Source organism: Chrysochloris asiatica, unplaced genomic scaffold (assembly GCF_000296735.1).
Source record: "Chrysochloris asiatica unplaced genomic scaffold, ChrAsi1.0 scaffold00256, whole genome shotgun sequence".
In the NCBI taxonomy this organism is placed as follows: Eukaryota; Metazoa; Chordata; class Mammalia; order Afrosoricida; family Chrysochloridae; genus Chrysochloris; species Chrysochloris asiatica.
Window position 1 is genome coordinate 2,987,380 of NW_006408774.1, and position 14,353 is coordinate 3,001,732.

Sequence of the window (14,353 nt, forward strand, 5' to 3'; positions counted from 1 at the left end):
TGCTACCAGAGATCCTTTGCATTAAAACTGGGTGACTCCCTGAAATTATTGCTCTGATACAAAATCTGTAACTTTGAACCAAAAAATATCCCCTGAAGTGTTTGTTAAACTAAGCAATGGTATAACTTAATTAGTAAAGAATGTTTAACCAACATTTTGGGGTATTTTTTTTTTTGTTTAAAGTTTAAAGAATATATCAGAGCAATAATTTCAGGCACTCACCCAGCCTTAATGACTCTAAAGAGTCTGGGTTCCATAAAATTTGTAGTTGTCACAGGGTTGTGTTCTTTCACCATACTTATTCAACCTGTATGCTGAGCAAATAATACAAAAAGCTGGATTATAATGAAGAAAAATGTGGCGTCAGAATTGGAGGAAGACTCATTAACAACCTGCGATATGCAGATGATACAACCTTGCTTGCTGAAAGTGAAGAGGACTTAAAACATTTACTGATGAAGAAAAGAGCACAGCCTTCAGTATGGATTACATCTCAATGTAAACAAAACAAAAATCCTTACCATTGGACCAATAAACAACATTCTTATCAATGGAGAAAAGATTAGTTATCAAGGATTTCATTCTTCTTGGATCAACTATCAACTCTTATGGAAGCAGCAGCCAACAAATCAAATGACGTATTGCATTGGGCAAATCTGGTGCACAAGACCTTTTTAAAGTGTTGGAGATCAAAGATGTCAGCTTGAAGACTAAGGTGTGCCTGACCCAAGTCATGGTATTTTCAGTAACCTCATATGCACATGAAAGTTGGACAGTGAATAAGGAAGACCATAGAAGAATTGATGCCTTTGAGTTATGGTGTTGGAGGAGAATACTAAAAGTGCCATGGGCTGCCAAAAGAACCAACAGATCTGTTTTGGAAGAAGTGCAGCCAGTGTACTCCTTGAAGGCCAGGATGGCCAAACTTCATCTCTCATACTTCGGGCATATTGTCAGGAGGGACCAGTTGTTAAAGAAGGATATCATGTTTGGTAAGGTCAGAGAAAAAGATGAAGAACCCCCCTCCCCAGTGAGATGGATTGACAAAGTGGCAGCATCAATGGGCTCAAGCATGGCAACAATAGTGAGGTTGGCCCAGGATCAGGCAGTGTTTTGTTCTGCTGTGCATAGTCGCTATGAGTCAGTACCGACTCAATAGCACCTAACAACAAGAACAACAATGTCCATATTTCCCCCCTTTAATCAAGATTGATTTGGTTTCTTGGCATGGAGTTTTACTTTCATGGTTTCACCGACCCTCCAGTTAATTGTCCCAGTAACATGTTAAGTGCTTCTGTTCTTCCTCCAGGTTTTGTTGTATGGTACCTGGAATCTTAAAAGTTGCAAATAGCCATTGAAGTTACAAAAGTTACTCTATATTCACCTGGAGCAACAGAAGAAGAAGGAGAATAAAGAGGAGGAGGAATTAATGGAATGCCAATTGCCTCCTTTTCCAGGAGACCAGAATTGATGATAGGAGTTGTGGTGCTGTGGGTTAATGTGCTGGACTTCTAGGTCAGTTTGAACCACAAGGTCAGTGGTTCAAATTCACCAGCTACTCCTCAGAAACCCTAAACAGGGTCACTATGTGTTGGAACCATCTAGATGGCACTTAACAATAACAACAACAAGAATTGATGATGCTCAGCTACCATTAATGAATACTTTTAACATTCATTTTCAATAGTGTTTTATTGTGAAAACAGTTGTTAGTGACATTAAATGAAATGTAAAAACTAGAAAATAGACTTCCTAAAATGTGTACTACATTAATATTGTCATTATATGTGAAACTAAGGTTTTATGATGGTGTTTATTTATCAAACCCCTAGGTAAAGCCTGCACATGTATAGCTACCTGGAAAAGTTAAAGGTTAGTCTTGATAGGCAGATAGATAATTGACTATGGTGTGTGGTTTGATGGCACTGAGTAAGCCAGCCTTTCTCAAATAATTCCTCTCTCTGTCTAGTGCACCGCCTTTCCGGGCTTAAGTTTTATCCCCTTAGCTTATGTCTATAATGCCTTTTGAAATATGAATACCCATGGAGAATTTATAATATTAGCCTAGATGCCAGTTATGCTGCATGCTCACTCACCAGTAAAGAGGAACTAACAGATACTTAACAAAACCAAATATATACCAGGACAGTAAACCATTGTTGTTGTTGTTGTTGTTAGTGTCGTCGAGTTGGTTCAAACCCATAGCGACCCTATATAGGGTTTCCGAGGAGCAGCTGGTGAGATTGAACTGCTGACCTTGCAGTTCAAATGGCTTTGCAGTCTGGCACATTAACCCACAGTGCCACACCAGGACTCCAGTACCCCTAAATATATCCTGTCAGACACATTACAAAAAACCCAGCATGGGTACCATGTTTGACTTCCTCTTACATCATAAGGTAGAAGGAGAATTAAACTCACCAGCCCAATACCAATTCCTATGAAGCAGAGGTCAGACATGCCTCTACCCTACCACATGTTTTACAGTAGTCATACACCAATCATCCCTTCCACAACATCCTTACTTCTCTACTAGATTCGATCATTTGTTACAGTGGCCACATAGAACTCATAGACAGCACTCACAGTTGTTGGGTTAAGGAGGTACAATTACAATTGGAAACAACACAAGATGCATCGATTGTCTAGTTAGGAACACTTCTTCTCTGTTGTACTGTGGGCACACCTTGCTCTTATCTTCAGTCTCTCTGCCATGTGACCTGTCAGATTCTGTTCAGCTTGGACAGGTATTAAAAAGTTCCACTAGCATTTATTCTAAAAACCAGTCTTCTACCAGTGGATCCTCAGCTTTACTTGGTCCATGGGCTGGGAAGCCCATAGCTGCAGTTTCTGCAGGCAGCCACCTCTGCTGCCACTAATTTTTCAGGTAGGAATCTCACACTACATTCATAGCTATTCTTTCTTTGTTCTGGAATCATCTGTTCCTGCTTCTGGGATGGCTTTCTCATGGTCCTTCAATCTTCTGTTCCTGCCTTTAAGATGGCTCCTTTTAAACTTAGCGGGATGGCAAAATGAATCAATATTAGCATTAGAATTCCATATACCCTATTTTCATGGTCCCACACAATCATTTTGTGGATCTTAAGAAGACTTTGGATAGAAAAGTCATATCAAGCAAATTCACAGTACCACACACACATACACAGTTACATGCATCTTTGATGAACAAACAAGACCCAGTTTAAATGACATATTTTAATAAATAACTAATATTTACTGAGAACTGCTTGTTGTGGTTACTATGTGCTGTTGAGTTGGTTCTGACTCAAAGAGATACTATGTACAAAAGAATAAAACATTCATTGCCTGATCCTATGCCATCTTCAAAACTATTGTTAGGTCTCAGCTCATTATTGCTTGATGTGGTGAAAAGCTCACAAGAAACTAGAAGCAATATGTCTCCCTACTACATTGGGGTAGAGAGAACTTGCTTTACGTTGGCTTCTTTTGGTGATTCAGGAACTGAACTTGACAAGTATTTATTAAGCACTTATTATTTGTCAGGCACTTGGTGGGACTCTGTTGGTTAATCCTTCAGGCTGCAAAGCCATTTGAACTGCAGGATCGATGGTTCAAGCTCACCAACTGCTCCTTGGAAACCCTATACAGAGGCCCTTTATTTCAGAACCAACTCAACAGCACTTAATAATAACAGCATATCCCGGTGTAAAGCTGTGGGTTAATGCACTGGATTGCAAGGTCAATTTGAACTACAAGGTCTGCAGTTCAAGCTTACCAGTCGCTCCTTGGAAACCCAATAAAGGGTCACTATGAGTCAGAATCGACTTGAGAACACTTAACAACAGCAACAACAATTCTACACATTAGGGATAACAATTTATAAATCACTTCTCTGTGCTATCCCTTGTTTGACAGCTTGAAGACTAAGGTGCGCCTGGCTCAAGCCATGGTATTTTCATTAACCTCATATGCATGTGAAAGCTGGACAGTGAATAAGGAAGACCATAGAAGAATTGATGCCTTTGAGTTATAGTGTTGGAGGAGAATACTAAAAGTGCCATGGGCTGCCAAAAGAACCAATAGATCCGTTTTGGAAGAAGTACAGCCAGAGTGCTCCTCGGAGGCCAAGATGGCCAAACTTTGTCTCTCATACTTTGGACATATTGTCAGGAGGGACTGACTGGAGAAGGATATCATGTTTGGTAAGGTGGAGGGTCAGAGAAAAAGAGGAAGACCCCCAATGAGATGGATTGGCCAGGTGGCATCATCGATGGACTCAAGCATGGCAAAAGTAGTGAGGTTGGCCCAGAATCGGACATTGTTTTGTTCTGCTGTGCATAAGGTCGCTATAAGTCGGTGCTGACTCGATGGCACTTAACAACAACAACAATATACAGAGTCCTGGAGTCCTGGTGTGGCACTGTGGGTTAATGCATGAGAATGCAAAGTCTTTTGAACTGCAAGGTCAGTGGTTCAAGCTCACCAGCTGCTCCTTGGAAACCCTATACAGGGTCGCTATGGGTCAGAATTATCTTGACGGCATTTAACAATAAATACAGAGTCCTAGAAGTCCTAGTGTGGCGCTGTAGGTTAATGTGCTGGACTGCAAAATTGGTTTGACCCACAAAGTTGGAGGTTCAAGTTCACCAGCCACTCATAAGGAAACCCTATATAGGGTCACTATGGGTTGGAACTGACTTGACATCACTTAACAACAACAACAATGTGCAGAATCCTGGTTTGGTGATAAACACTGAACTATCAACCACAACCCAACCACTGAACTATCAACCACAAACACTGCATTTCAAATCCGCCAGCCATTTTTCGGAAACCCCATACTGGATTGCTCTGAGTCTAAAAGGACACAATGGTACTTCACAACATACTGAAAAAATGTTTCTGTGAAATTGTTGTTTATTTATTTTTAAGTTTATACCACATTTTAGGAACTGATTTGTCATATCGCAACACATTATTTCTTAAAACAAGGTGTAAGTATCACCTATTATTCCTCATATTTAACAAATTAGAGCAGTGAGACCTGTAGAGTTAAGTGTCTTCTTCCATTGGCATACACCTAGGAGAACTAGTATGGGTCTTTGAACAGTGGTCTTCAACCCCAAGTACAGAACACTGTAACAGTAGATCTCAGTGCTGCTCATCTCCTAAGACCCATTTTTACCCAAAGCTATGATCTTCCTGGGGTAAGATTTCAGTTGGGGTTTCTTTATCAAGTCACACCCTCTTCTGAGAGTGCTTAGTTCTCTAAATCATTCAACCAAACCAAACTCTTCATGAGGGTGGTGACCTTATTCATTATAATTCCACATGGCTATCCATTAATATTTATTGCATTAATTTGAATAACTGCAAAACTGAGAGAACATATTTGGAAGTAAAAATAATTATTGATGCTCTTCCTTATGTTCAATCAACCTACCTTCACCCCTTTCTAGGTCTTTGATCTCAGCTAACTGATTAAAAAGTTCTCACTGTAAAATGATTATGCCAGTTGTCATCAAACAGACTCAATCACATGTTGACACCATAAGCATCAAAGTGGAATTGTGATCCACAGAATATTTTTAATGCAATGGAATGCATAAAGATCATTATACTAGGCATTGGTATGCTGAATGGACAAGCATTGGCCATTTTGAACCAGAGAATCATATGGTTTACTATGGCAGGAATGTCACACTGAAGAAGAATGGCATTGCATTCATCATCAAAAAGAATATTTCAAGATCTATCTTGAAGTACAATGCTGTCTGTAAAAGGATAATATCCATACACCTACATGGAAGAGCAGGAGCTCTGGCAGTGTAGTGGTTACGAATCGGGCTGTGAACCCCAAGGTCAGTAGTTCAAAACTACCAGCTGCTTCATGGGAGAAAGATGAGGCTTTCTGCTCCTGTAAAGGTTTACAGCCTCAGAAACCCTGTTCAGGGTCGCTATGGGTCGGAACCAACTCAATGGCATTTAACAACAACAACAACAATGACGAGCAGTTAATACCACTATTATTCAAATTTACATACCATCTACTAACTCCAAAGATGGTGAAATTGAAGAATTCTACCCACTTCATCAGTCTGAAATTGATCAAACATACAATCAAGCTGTATTGATAATTGTTAGTAATTAGAATTTAAAAGTGGAAACAAAGAGGAAGGATCAATTAGTTGAGAAATATGGCCTTAGTGATAGAAATGATGCTAGAATTTTGCAAGACCAATGATTTATTCATAGCAAATACCTTTTTTCAACAACATAAAAGACAATTATATATATATGGACTTCACCAGATGGAACACACAGGAATCAAACTAACTACATATGTGAGAAGAGATGATGAAGAAACTCAATATCATCAGACAAATAAGGCCAGGAGCTAACTATGGAACCGACCATCAAATGCTATATTCAGGCTGAAGATGAAAAGAATTAAAACAAGTCCATGAGTTCAAAACTATAACCTTCAGAATATATATCCCACATGAATTTACAGACCATGTCTATAACAGAGTTAATGCACTAGACACTAATAACCAAAGAAAAACCAGACGAGTTGTGGAATGACATCAAGAACATTATACATGAAGAAAGAAAAAGGTCATTAAAAATACAGGAAAAGAAAAAGAGGCCAAAATGGATGTCAGAAGAGACTCTGAAACTTGCTCTTGAGAGTAGAGAAGCTGAAACAACTGGAAGAAATAAGACAGTAACAGAACTAAAAAGAAAATTTCAAAGGACAGTTCTGGAAGACAAAGTCAAGTATTACAGTGAAATGTGAGAGACCTGGAGTTAATTAAACCAAAAGAGAAGAGCACGATCAGCATTTCACAAACTGAAAAATACTAAAGAAAAATTCAAGCCTAAGGTTTCAGAATGAAGGATTCTATGGAGTCCTGTGGCACTTTAGAATAAACACTGGACTGCTAACTACAAGGTCTCTGATTCAAACTCACCAGACACTCTTTGGAAACTCTATATGAGATCGTTATGAACAAAAACAAATGGGCAAAATAATCAATCAAGATAGAAGGAATACAGAGTCACTATACCAAAAAGAATTGGTCAATTGTTTCAAGAGGTACCATATGGATAAGAACTGATGATGTTGAAAGAAGAAGTCTAAGTAGCACTGAAGACATTGGTGAAAAGCAAGGCTCCAGGAAATGACAAAATACAAATTTAAATCTTTAAACAAACTGAGCTCTGGTAGCGTAGTGGTTACGAATCGGGCTGCGAACCTTAACGTCAGCGGTTCGAAACTACCAGCCGCTCCGCAGGAGAAAGATGAGGCTTTCTACTCCCATAAAGATTTACACCCTCGGAAACCCTATACAGGGTCGCTATGGGTCGGAACCGACTTGGTGGCACTTAACAACAACAACAACAAACAAACTGATGCAGCACTACAAGTACTCACTCATCTATGTTTAGAAATTTGGAAGACAGCTAACTGGCCAACCCATTGAAAGACACCCGTATGTGTGTCCATTCTAAGAAAGGTGACCAACAGTATGAGAAATCATCCAAAAATATGATTAATATCAATTCAAGTAAAATTTTTGCTGAATTTAGTACAAAGATCGTTGTGGTTGTACATTAACAAGGAGCTGCTAAAAATTTAAACCGGTTTTAGAAGAGAGGGTGGAAGTAGGGATATCATTGTTGTTAACAGGCATAGCATACCAGAATGGTGTTTACTTGACCTTTATTAGCAAGGGCATTTGACTGTGTGAATCATAACAAATTATGGATAACATTGTAAAGAATGGGCATTCCAGAACACTTAACTGTGCTCATGAAAATCTGTATGTAGACGAAGAGGAAGTGGTTCTACCAGAACAAGGGACTACTGAATAGTTTAATATCAAGAAAGATGTACACCAGGGTTGCATCCTTTTGACACACTAATTTAATCTGAGTAAATAATCCAGGAAAGTGGATTATATTAAGAAGAACACAGCATCAGGATTACAGGAAGATTGATACAATCTGAGATATGCAAATGATACAACTTTGCATGCTGGAAATGAAGAGGACTTGAAATACTGGTGAAGATAAAAATCTTTTTAGCACCTCAATGTAAAGAAAACAAAAATCCTCAGAACTGGACTAGTAAATACCATCAGATGAGTGGAGATAAGATTGAAGTTGTTGAAGATTTCATTTTGCTTGGGTCCACAATGAATTTTCATGGAAGTTGTTGGTGTTGTTAAGTGTCATTGAGTCAATTCCAACCCATAGCAACCCTGTATAGGGTTTCCAAGGAGCATCAGTAGCAATCAATAAATCAAATAACATATTTCACTAGACAAATAAGATGCAAAATATCTCTTTAATGTGTTAACAAGCAAAGATATCACTTTGAGAACTCAAGTGGGCCTAACCCAAACTATAGTATTTTCAATCACCTCATAGGCCTGTGAAGTTTGGAAAATGAATAAGGATAGCTGTTGAAAAATAGATGCATTTGTATTATGTTGTGGATGAAGACTATTGAAAGTACCATGGGATGCCAGAAGAACAAACAAAGCTGTGTTGAAAGAACTACAGCCAAAATGTCCCTTAGAAGCAAGAATGGCACAACTTCATCTCTTGTACTTTGAACATATTATCAGGCGTCACCATTCCTTGAAGAAGGTCATCATGCTTGGTAAACTAGAGGATCAGCAAAAAAGAGGAAGAACCTTAACAAGATGGACTGATACCATGTGCCATCCTCACAACAACAAAAATTGTGAGGATGGCACAGAACTGGACAACGTTTCATTCTGTTGTTCTTAGGGCCCATCCCTATAAGTAGGAACTTACTCAACAACAACACCTAGTAAAAACAACAAATATATTTAAAATCACTAAGATCAATTTGAAAGAGTATTTTGGGAGTATATGGTGGTGGTCGTGGTGATTTGCCATGGAATCGATTCTGAGGCTGTAAATCTTCACAGGAGCAGAAAGCTTCATCTTTCGCTCATGGAGTGACTGGTAGATTCAAACTGCTGACCCTGCAGTTAGCAGCCCAGCTCATATGCTATGTAAATCTCTCTATATACATATCTTTTAAATTATAATAGATTGTATGATCTCCAATCACAATGAACACTTTCACCTTAATACATTCACCCTATTATTTATTTTACTTTTAAAGACTCCCACTGGATCCTTGGCCTGGTGTGGCACTGTGGGATAAAACATTGGACCAAAAGGTTGGCGGTTCAAACTTACCAGTCACTCCTTAGAAACCCTATACAGGGTAGTTATGAGTCAAAATCAACTCAACAACACTTTACAACAACAACTATCTACCTTTTTCTTTCCTGTGAAATCGTTCATTCATGCACAGAATTTACTAAGCATTTATAGTTTAGCACAAACTAGGTCTCTTGGGCTAAAGAATTTTATGTGGTATAGGGGGAAATAAGGCATAAACAATTTATAATTAATGAAGGTATTGTGATAGAAAAATGAAAAATATGCAGTGATTAGGAGAGTGATTAATTCTGCCTAGGGAACTTGTTTATGGGAAAGTCATTTTTCTCTTTGTAAACTAAATTGACTTACTGGTAATACAAATAGCTCCCATTTGTGTAGTGCTTTGCAAAGTATTTTTCCATTCATTTCTTCTTTTAACCTTCACAATGGAGGTGCAGGTCTATGGTTTAGTGGTTGTCTCAGGTTTTTTCATAGAAATATGGACTAGGAAGCCAACAAATGATTCATATAGAAAATAATTCTAAATTCCATGTATTGATAATATAAGTAGAAATGAAAGCACGGCATTTTGGTAGCCTCACCAAAACATCCCAAGGTATGGAGGGGATTGCAATCATTGAGATTAAACAAAGTGTAATATTTGTTAAATCTAAGACTAATGGTCTTGTTTTAAAATCTTTACTCAGTTTACAATAAAGTTAAAAAAAAAAAAAAAATCCTAGGAAGAGCCAATAGGGAAGACCTGTTGCTTCCTCTTTATCCTAAATGCCATTACCTTAGTTTAATTCTCACCCTTGTGCTCTCCTTATTGTAACTACCTTCTACCTAGATTCCCTGTTTTATGTCTCATGTCCTTCCAAGACATTCTCTACAATGGCCCTACAATGATCATTTTTAAACACAAACTATGCCATTTTCTGCTTAAGACCCTTTTATCCCATAGGGCCCTTACTCAGAGGATAAAGTTCTGAGTTTTTGCTATGATATATACTCCACCATCCTGATGAAGTCCTGGTATGGTGCTATAGATTAATGCCCCAGACAGCAAAGCTGTTTGAATTGCTTTCAAGCTCACCAGCTGCTCCTCAGAAACCCTTTACAGGGTTAGAACTGACTCAACAGCACTTAACAACAACAACAACATCCTGATGTAATGCTGTAAGATAAGCTCTTGACAACAAGGTTAGTTTGAATTGCAAGGTTCTGCTCCTCAGAAACCCTACAAAGCATCACTATGGGTCAGAACCAACTCAATGGCACTTAACAACACTATCTATCTCTAACAAATCCTTTAAACTCTTTATTAGCAAATCCCTTTCAATCATTGGTGGTGGTGGTGGTGGTGTGTCATTGAGTCTGTTCTGACTCATAACAGCTGTATATAGGGTTTCTGAGGCTGTAAATCTTTCTTCCTCATAGTGCTGGCAGATTCAAACTGTGGCCTTGCTGTTAACTCTGTGTATAGTCCATACGCCACCAAGGATCCTTCTTCCAGCCATTGCTGTTGTCATTGTTGTTCTTGTTAGGTGAGAACTTCCAGAGGTTCAAGTTGGTAAATCAGCAACAACTCATAGCAACCCTTTGCACAACAGAATGAAACACTTCACCATCCTGGGACAGCCTCAAAATTGTTGCCACACTTGAGATGGAGTCCAATCCGTCTCATTGGGGTCTTCCTCTTTTATGCTGACCCTCCACTTCACCAAGCATAATATCCTTATAATATCCCATAATCTCCAGGAATTGTCCCTCCTTATAATATGTCTGAAGTATAAAAGATGAATTCTGGTGATCCTGGCTTCTAAGGAGTATTCTGGCTGTATTTCTTCCAACACAGATTGGTTTGTTCTTTTGGTACTTTTAATATTCTCCTCCAACATCATAACTCAAATGCATCAATTCTTCTATGGTCTTCTTTATTCATTGTCCAACTTCCACATGCGTATGAGGTTATTGAAATACCACAGCTTCGCTCAGGAGCACCTTAGTCCTCAAATTGTCATCTTTGTTCTTGAACACTTTAAAGAGCAGATTTGCCTAATGCATACTCACATACTACTTCGCATATATTTTCCCATTCTTTGTCTTTATAAAAAATGCAGTCTTTGACCTTAAATGCCTTTAGTTCTCCAACATTCTGGCTGGTGAGAAGTCCTGGTGGCATTATAGATTAAGCACTGAACAGCTAAGCACAAGGTTGGCAGCTCGAATCCACCAACTGCTCTCCAGGAGAAAGATGAGGGTGCCTACTCTCCATAAGGGTTTACTGTCTCAGAAACCCTATATAGGGTTGTTATGAGTTGGAATCAAATCAATGACATGAAGTATTTTTTTGTTTTTGTTTTGTTTAAGTTTGTATTTTCAGTTGAGTGATAGTTTACATGGGAGAACATCAGCTTTTCATTCATCTTAGAGTATTTTGTTTCATTGCAATAACTACAATCCCCTCCATGCATCATCATTTAACAGCATTTACTTCCAATCCCTTTGTGTTTTTTGGGGAGGTTTTTGCCTGTACAGCGAAGCACTCAGGGATATATAACCATTCAAACAACCAAAAGGCATACCCTGCAAGCCTGCCCCCTGGCTGTCAGCACACAGTCCCTCTCCCTCCTTGAGTCTAGAGTCACAGTAGCTCCATCTCTCCAAGTCACCTTCTCTGCCTCCATCTCTGGCATCGCTGCTTCTCTGGATAGGGTTCCACACTCCATTCTTTTCCCTTGATGGTCCCAGGGTCTTCTGCTCCTGGACTGCAAGAACAGCCACTCTCCTCTGTTTGTTACAAAACATCTATCTCTACATTTGCAACATTCACAATCAGTCCTCATAGCAATCATTCACTATTGAACCACAGGAGTCTTATCCCCATCTCCTTTTATCAGTCCTAACTAGACAGGTTGGAAACCACTCAGTGGAGATTCTACCCTTACCTGCACCCTCTAAAACTAAGCTCCCTCTTGAAAACTTATAAGCCAGTCACTTCATGCCTTAGTAGCTCCCCAGCCCCATTGCGGGTAGCCAATATCTAAGTTGCCCATCCCTGTCAACCCTATGTACAGAGGCGGTGGGAATGATCCTTGCTGTAAAACTTCTATCCCTTTTTTAAGCTACTACATCCATAAGTACAGTTCAAGTTCATCAGATTGTAGCAGATTACATTTTTTTTCCTCTTCTTTCTTCCTCTAGTAGAGTTCTGTTTATCCAGCCATTGAAGCTAGGTCAAATGGGTACTGTCTGCAAGTTTGGGCATTCTTGTGCATCTCCCCTCACTTCATATTTACTGGACAATTCACACTGTGCTCTAGTCTTCCGTGACTTTGTCCCTGTCCATGGGCTCAGGAGTCCCCAGGTCTCACTATGCTGCTGGCCAAACAGGTCTCAATCCAGGTTGACAGGAGTCTATTGAATGTGGTCGGACTTAGCCCATAGCTTCATTGCTGTTTTTCCTCCACCTCCCCTTATTGGTAGACCAACGTGGTCACCAGCAAGATTAAATGCCTGCTCATGTATTCCCTTTGAGTTTCAGCCCTGCAAGAGGGTTTTCCTTGAGGGGACTTGATAACTTGCCTTGATGGCTCCCCAGTGAACTTGAATGTTCTTGTAGTAGTATATCAGACTGCCATTACTGTTTTTGATTTTTCCTGCTGGTCTTTCTTTCAAGAAGTATCTTCTGTTCCTGTAGCTGCTCCAGGTCGGTCGGCTTGTCTTTCCAAGTGGAAATTTCCCACCTCAGAAGATTCCGGGTAGGAACGGGGATTCCACCTAAAGTCTTATACACTGCAAAGGCACCACAGGAAGCCTCTTTCACTGGGAAAGCTCTAGCCCCATTTTAGGTATTCCAATCAAAAGCTGAAGACTTTATTTACTATAGGATTTACAAGCTTTCTATAGAGATGTTTCTGGCCATTCTTTCTCTCCCACTCAAGTGTCTATTTTATAATAGTAGGCAAGGGAAACTGAGATTCATAAGACAGTGAAGCATCTTAACATTATTTCCCCTCTATTACCCATTCAAACCATGCCTCAATCCCTGTATCACAGAGCCCTGTTGTTCCAAGGTTGAGCATACATCACTATTGACCTCTGCCCCGCTTAGTCCATACAAAACTGCCTAAATATTCTCCTATCTGCCTGGATCTTCCATTCCCCTCCTCCTTCTTGTGTGTTGCCCCCTCAACACCCGAACTATCATGTGTCTATTCACTACCCTGTGCTCCACCTTCCCCTCCCTCCCCTTGCCCCATCCCCTACACCACCAGTAACCAACAAATAATTTTCTTTTTTTCCATTTTAGTGTGGATATGTTTTCTTAACCTTTTACAATAATGGTCTTATGCAATATTTATCCTTTTGTGACTGACTAATTTCATTCAGCATAATGTCCTCAAGGTTCATCCATGGTATGTGGTGGCTTACAGCTTCCTTGTTATTCTTCAAGGTAGCATAATATTCCATTGTGTGGATGTACCAAAGTTTGTTTATCCATTCTTCCATTGATGAGCACTTAGGCTGTTCCCATCTTTTTGCTATTGTGAATAGTGCTACTATTAACATTGGTGTGCATATATCTACTTGTGTTATGGCTCATATTTCTTGTGGATAAATATCAAATAGAAGGATTGCTGGATCATAGGTATTTCTATTTCCAACTTTCTGGGGAAGTGGTTGGACCACTTTTTTCTTTTCCAGAATGCTTGGACCATTTACAATCCCACCAGTAATGTAGGAGGGTCCCAGTCTCTCCACATCCTCACCAGCATTTATTGTCCTCTACTTTTTTGATCATAAGATATTTCTATTTCCAACTTTCTCTGGAAGTGGTTGGACCACTTTTTTCTTTTCCAGAGTGGTTCTACCATTTACAATCCCACCAGCAATGTAGGAGGGTCCCAGTCTCTCTACATCCTCACCCGCATTTATTGTCCTCTACTTATTTGATTGTGTGGATCATGACCAAGAAGTATGAGTATTCCAGAACACTTAATTGTATTTCTGAGGAATCTGTACCTGGACCAAGGAGCAGTTGTTCGAACAGAGCATGAGAACACTGAATGTTTTAAAATTGGGAAAGGTGTGCGACAAGGTTGTGTTCTTTCACCATACTTATTCAACCTGTATGCTGAGCAAATAATATGAGAAG